Source organism: Euphorbia lathyris, chromosome 8 (genome assembly GCF_963576675.1).
Source record: "Euphorbia lathyris chromosome 8, ddEupLath1.1, whole genome shotgun sequence".
Classification (NCBI taxonomy): domain Eukaryota; kingdom Viridiplantae; phylum Streptophyta; class Magnoliopsida; order Malpighiales; family Euphorbiaceae; genus Euphorbia; species Euphorbia lathyris.
In genome coordinates, this window is record NC_088917.1 from 28,997,324 (window position 1) to 29,004,624 (window position 7,301).

The window sequence follows — 7,301 nt, forward strand, 5'->3', positions numbered from 1 at the left end:
TCAATAATTAACGAGTTAAATTTGTACCTTAAATAGCAAAGACATAGAACCGAATTAATGAAAAACTAACTTTTGTTGGATCTGCCTTTAATAGAGTCTCAAATTATTCATCTACAAAACGTAAGTGCTGACATTGTTACATTGCACATATAATGTAATCTAAATCTGTTCTTCTTCAGTAAATATAAATCTAAATTCGTAACTTATCCTTTTAGAAAAACTAAAAGGACATTAATTATTTTTTCCAAATTTTATTCTTCCATGATTAACAAAATGTTTTGTTTTAAAAAATATTTATGAAAGTACTTTATTAATATAATATTATAATATTATAATAAAGTCATTTTAATGACTTTTTTTTAATCTACTTTTATCCTGCTAGTGAACACTTCCACAATTTGATTTGACATTTTAAACTGAAGCCATGACAGTTATATGGTTATAAATTTTTGTGTAATTCTTTGGAGTATTTAGCATCACCGAAACGATATTGTTCGGAAAATTCCATTGATGCCAGCAAATGTCTCAGTTAGTCCCGCTATTAAATTTCTCATTGAGTACCGTGAGACTCAAGCAAAGTTGTTTCACAGCTCGCCTTCCAGATCCATCTGCCAACTGTTGGTCCAAGCCACTTGTTGTGTTCCTTAAAGCTAACGTTGATGTGACTCTTTTTACTGACTTGTGTGCGACTGATAGGGTGTTGTTTTGTGGTTCGGGACTCTTCTAGTCAAGTTGTTGGATGTGGCTCCAAACTCATTTCTGGGATCCCTGACGTCAAAACCGCTAAAGTACTTTGTGTTAAAGAGATCCTCTCTTAGCTGAACCTTAATCAATGCTCTAATGTCATTGTGGAGTCTGACTCTAAGCTTGTTGTTGATGCGCTCAATACCCTCCAACTTGTTTACAGTTGTTTGGTCATCTCTAATCGCATTGAAGGCTGCAGGTTTATCTTTGTTCCTAGACAAGCAAATCATGTTGATCATACCATAGTTTAGGTGACTCAATTGAATGTCAGACCTTCTTATTGTCCTCAATATCCTCCTTTTATTTGTTCTTTATTGGCTACTAATGTAATTTCTTCTTGATTTAATGAATTTCTCTTAAAAAAAATTGAATCGAATCCTAAATTAAACATTGATATCACTTTTTTGCTCAATCTAATTTTAACTATTTGATCTCCGTCAATCTACATAGTGTAACGATCAGGCTGAACTCAGAGTATCTCAGAGTACTAAACAGAATGAACAAAATAGTTAGAGAGGGGCCAAAGTCCGACATCCTCTCCCCGATACTCAAATCAGTAGAATACTTGAAGAATGTAAAGAGACTTGAAAGCAGAGTGTTTGTGTATGTAATTACATATCTTGTGGTATATCAAAAATGACTATTTATAAATAACTGGAACGTACTTATCATTGAGTAGAATTTCCATGTCCAAGTAGCTGATTGGCTCATGCTCCGTGTGTTTTTCCATTTTCCGCACTTTACGATTGATATTATGATTCGGAACGTATCTTTAAAATCCAGCATTGTTACTGGTACACAAATCTAGGTAGTTATGCTTTATACATGCACTTCCTTATTAGCACATGTGTCCAGACCTTAATTTCATATAATACCACTATTAGTTTTATAGATGGTATTATGGTATTGTCTATGTTATAATTAGCTCAATATTATTAAGTTGACAAAATGACATTGTGTTTTTCTTTTTGAAGGACAAAATTAAATAGTTATTGCTTTCTTAGTCCATAGAGCAATATATTAGGAGTATGGACAAAATAATAATGGAACAAGTGTTGAAACCACAAAAATGAAAGGATGGTAATATCTATGTAGAAATGATAAAGATGAAGAATAGAGACAAGTAGGGTCACCATATAAAGGATCACACTAAGTCAAAATATAACAAGATCAGACATCATATCACAATGCCAATAGCATAATTCCAATTAAACTTTTTCACCAAAGGATAAATAAATTAATTAAAGTTTGCCATTGACTCTACTATGCTCTATATATATATTCCATGGGATATATTATAAATGGGACATCTTCGTTGACTTAATTACCAAAACTAACAAAATTACAATAACTAAACATCAAAATGTTAGCCAAAAATCATTCTTTTTCTTGGACTTTTTTTTTTGCCTTAGTCAATTTTAATCCTTTTTAATTTATGATTATAACATTTCAATCTTAACATAATTCAAGTTTGATGAGGTGCCTTTTAATTGATGAGTTAATGAAAGAATGTAAAATGGTCAAGTTCAATTTATCAAGCTAAGGGGATGCAAAACCGATCATGAAAAATATCGAAAGGAAGAAAATTAAGCCACTTTGCATTACGATGAAGGTATTAATTCATAAAAAAGTATTTATAGCGTTTCCAAGACAATTTTGGAACCAACGGAGAAAATGAAAATGAGAAATTCGAAAAAGGTGAAAATGATGCAATTGGTGACGCGGTCGCAACTTTGGCGCACCAGCGCCACACGCCAGCGTCAGCTACCACTTCCCCATGTTGCGCTTGCGACGACTAGCATTGCGAGCACGGGCGTGTGACCCCTTTTATGCTCTCGGTATTTTACAATAATGTCATCAACCTTTTTTATAATTTACAGAACTGTTGCTAGTTTTATTTCCTTACAATTTTAGGCCTCCGTTCTAGTTGGATAATTTACTTCTTGGTCCTTTCTCTTTTCTTATTCCTGTAATTAATGTCCTTATTATTTATCTTTTTTACGTTTTTAACTCGTGGTTTTCTTGTAATCTTTATACCCTTAAGTTTTAGGTGTATAAATTCATCATTTTCTTTGTAATATCTTAGAGTTTTAGAAACTTGGAGTAAGGATGAAGTTTGATAGTTTTTGAGTATTAAGTTGTTTTGGTGGCTAAGATTGGAAGTCTATAAATTACTTGCCTCAAATTAAAGATTATGCCACAATGTTGAGAAGCTTTGTAGACATAATTTGTGTAGGTAGCAAAACAATAGACAATTTGGAGAAGACTGACCAGGGCCGACTGAGCTTCTAGGCAACCTAGGCAATTGTCTAGGGCCCCATATATATTATTATAGTAATGTATAGGTTAGTTTGGTTAATTGGTAAAAAAAAAAAAGCTGGGATAAATTTGCTACATATATAAGATTTTAAGTAAAATTTTTTTTGTCAGTTTTGGAGATTGGAAAGTACAAAATATTGTCATATTTTATTTTTGGAAGGATAAAAGAGGCCCCACTCAATTGACTAAATGCTAGTAAGTAGATCATTATTTCCTTCTTTTGTGTTTGATCAGAGACTTGGAAAAGAAAACAGATTCCATTGTATCAGTTTTCTAACGTTCAAAAACTTGAAAAGACAAGATCAGTCCTTATAAATTGAGTTCTTTACAATTAAATTTCTCTACTACAAGTTCTTCTTTAAATGACAATGATTTGGAGAAAAAAATGTCATGAATTAAGTGATTTATTTGAGCATAATGGACAATTTGATGTTGATGGTTATGATTTATTTTCTGAGTTAAAAGTATTGAAAGTAGTTTTAGAAATAGAAAATGATTCTCCTTTAAAGATACTATCTTTTATTAAAAGAATAAACTCGTTTCCTAATTCTTTTATTATTTATCAACTTTTACTAACAATACATGTAACAATTGCATCTGCAGAAAGAAGTTTTTCAAAATTAAAGTTAATTAAAAATTATTTACGTTCTACTATGTCACATGAAAGATTAAATGGATTAGGTTTATTGTCTATTGAAAATGAGACATTAAAGGATATTGAATATAAAAATTTAATTAGTGATTTTGCATCTCAACGGGCTAGAGCAATTTTTAGATGAATATTAACTTTGTAATTTCATGTATATAAATATATATATTTTTTCATGTATTTGTAAAAGTTGTAAGGTATTCCTCCGCCAAAAGAGAGGATGATATTATACTTAAATACATCTATTTATTTTTATAGTTTTGCTTGTATATAAGGGCCCATATTTTATATTTCGCCTAGGGCCTCAAGTAGTCCCGAGCCGGCCCTGAGACTGACATAAAGATTTTAGGAAGATTTTAGGGATAGTCAAGTTTTCATAGTTCTCTTATAAATTATTTAGTTGCTCTTGGTTGCTACAATAATAATTCTCCACTCCCATGTACGAATTGGTTGAATTACGTAAAAAATTTCTGTTGTATATTTTATTTATCTTTTCAATTGTTCGATGAAATCAAATAAGTGGATCCTCATCCCTTAACAAGTCGTATCAGAGCATTAGATTTTCTTTGGTGATTTAATTTTGGTGATTTAATTTTTATCAGACATAAGTTCATTAAAATATTAGATATTTAAAATATTAGATATTGCAGAGTTTGATAGATCGACGAACTTTGGTCTATGGCAACTAAAGTTGCATGCAATATTCGTCTAGAACGAATGGGAGGATGCGCTTGAAAGAATTGGGAAAAAAATTTGCTTCTATGACGGAGTAGTAGTGGAAGCAGTTGAATAGTGTTTCTGTTACTCTCAAATGCGAATCTAAGGGAGGTTGCCAAGGAGACAAGCTCAGTTGGGGTTTGACTGAAAGTAGTCCTTGTATATGACGAAATCGATGGCGAATTGACTTTTGATAGTTACTCTAAAACTCTAAATTAAAGACTGACCTCTTTGTCTCTCTCATTCTCTATCTTCCTAGCAACGACGACATCATCTCTTCCTCTCGCAACGTTCACAAGCTTTAAGCTTGTCTCTTCTTTCCTTTCGGGAAGTAGATGTGAAGTCCACGATGGAGGAGTCTACTTTCTTTTCGCATCAATTATCTTTTGGATTAAGTAAAGGCAAACATGTCCTTTTCCAAAAAAATAATTAATCAGAGTTGAATGAAACGATGTCGTTTTGGAAACACCAAAAGGACGCCGTTTTATTCATCTCTAACCTAAAAAAAAATTGAACAGAAAGATGGGGGCTCCATCCCCATCTTTCTTCCTCCATCACCATGTCTGGGGGTTGCCAACCATGACGATTTCAATCTTAACCAGGGGCAGAGCACCTCTACTATAGGGTTTATCTCTGTTATATTTTTAAATGTCACCATTAACATGTGTACATAGTAGCAGAGCACCTCTACTATAGGGTTTATCTCTGTTATATTTTTAAATGTCACCATTAACATGTGTACATAGTAAGTTACACGTAACCCAAAAGCATAAAAAAATGACTAACCCGATTAGGTTGATATAATCATGACATATAACTTTATGAGTTGAGTTAGAATTGAGTCATTTAACAATAATTAACCCGATATAATTGATACGACACGAAAAACTTAATAATTGTCACCCCTATATCAACCCTCTTCCTCTACTTCACTCTCCGACAAAGCGGCACAAAACTTATTTTGCACCGAACTTTGAGGGCTAGACGGGGCTCCAACCCCGACTAGTCCCCCTTGGTTCCACCCTTATTTTGTGAGGGATGTGGTCCCTTCTAAAAGGAAGCATTATCAACTTAGCAAGACAAGCAATTGAGTTAAGAAGTATGAAATATTATAAGGATGAAAATTAAGGTCGTAGATAAGGGTAAGAAAGGAAAGGAAGGAAGCAAGAAAATGGGAGTATGTATATTGCCAGGAAGAAATAGTGGATATGTTTCTCAACAACCAAACAACATATCCATAGCTTGGCATTAATTTGTAACATCACCATGTGACTTGAGTTCTAACCTATAATCTAACTCGTATGTATTTGTCTGAAGATATTATATATTTCTGATGAGTAACCACTGCTGCGTATAAGCTGTACTCATGTACTTATGTAGGGTTTGCCATTTAAGTACATCCACTAAGCTGTCATATTTCTTGTCTTCTTTCTATTATTAATTAAGCTAAGTTGTATTCATTATTGTTATTATTATTATTTCCCAAATACCATACTCACCCCACTCTTATCATACATTGATTATTATGTTACACATCTAAACTTTTAATTCTTTATGTTTTGTCCATGTTTGTAAAATTAGTTAGTTGGGAATATTTAATTCATTTAAAAAAGAATGTTACTCATTTGATATGCATTTGAAATTATATCTTTTACAACTTAAAATTAGGTTTGACAATTTCTTTATAGCCGCATCACACATATAACTGTAATTGTTTTCGAAACGGTAAAAATATAAATTTCAAATGCATAAGATATATAAAGTTCTATAAATCGAGTTTGATGTTCAAAGCTGACTTTTATTATCATTGAGAGCTTAGTGAACAAAAAATAAAAACTAAGGTACCAAAATAGCTTCAAGGTTTTTGAAAAATATATTAGAGTTAGATATTAAATCATGTAAGGGTATTTTAGTAATTGTTTCTAACAACCTTTTGTGACTGTTAGGGAAAACTGTGTGTATAAGAACTTTCATCTTCTTCTTGTAATCTAGATTAGGGGTGTTCAAAATTGGTTGGATTATTATAACCCACCAAATTTCAACCCATCCAACCCATAAAAGGTAATATTATGTGGGTTACAATGGGTTGAATGAGTTATAAATCTTATTTTTTTTATGGTTTATCATAACCCATCTAACAACCCGTCTAACCCATTCAACCCGTATAATTCTCTATATTCTCATTTTTACTTTTATTTATTTCATTCAAATTTTTAAAAAATGTGGTTATTTATCGTTTGATATTTTTTAAATTGAAAAAATGAATTGTAAAATCGGACAATTGAGAAAACAATAAAAAAATTTCTAAAACGGAAAAAACGTACCTGAATCGGACATGACGCCCGAATCGGTGGTGAATCGAGTGAGTCCACCGATTCTAGCGATTCATGTACTCCACTCAAAAAATATGTGTTTAAAATTTTAAATGGATATAAAATGTTGGGCCTACTTAAAAATATTTTTGAAGAAAACTATGAGACTCTTTTTTTTTTTCTCCACTCGAGGCTTTTAACCACTCAGGTCAACTTTAATTGATTATATGTAACATATTTAGTTATTAAAATTTTAACAATTTTTTTGTACTAATGTTGGTAACGCACTATGAATACGGCCCATTAGGCCCACGATCGCTTGAGGCCCCTCAGAGGCCTCAAGCCCATCAGCAAAGGCCTATAAATACCTGAGGGCTCCTCCACTAAAGGTACGCATACACAAAGACACCTCGACTATACTATCTGTGCACTTCGCTTAGAACCTCTAACTATCTTAAGCTTCGGAGTGTCTGCAGGGATCGATCCCCCACAGAGACGGTAACCAAAGGACTTGAGCACCTCGGAGAAGTGCCCCTCGCCAAGTGAAGGCCCGCAACGGA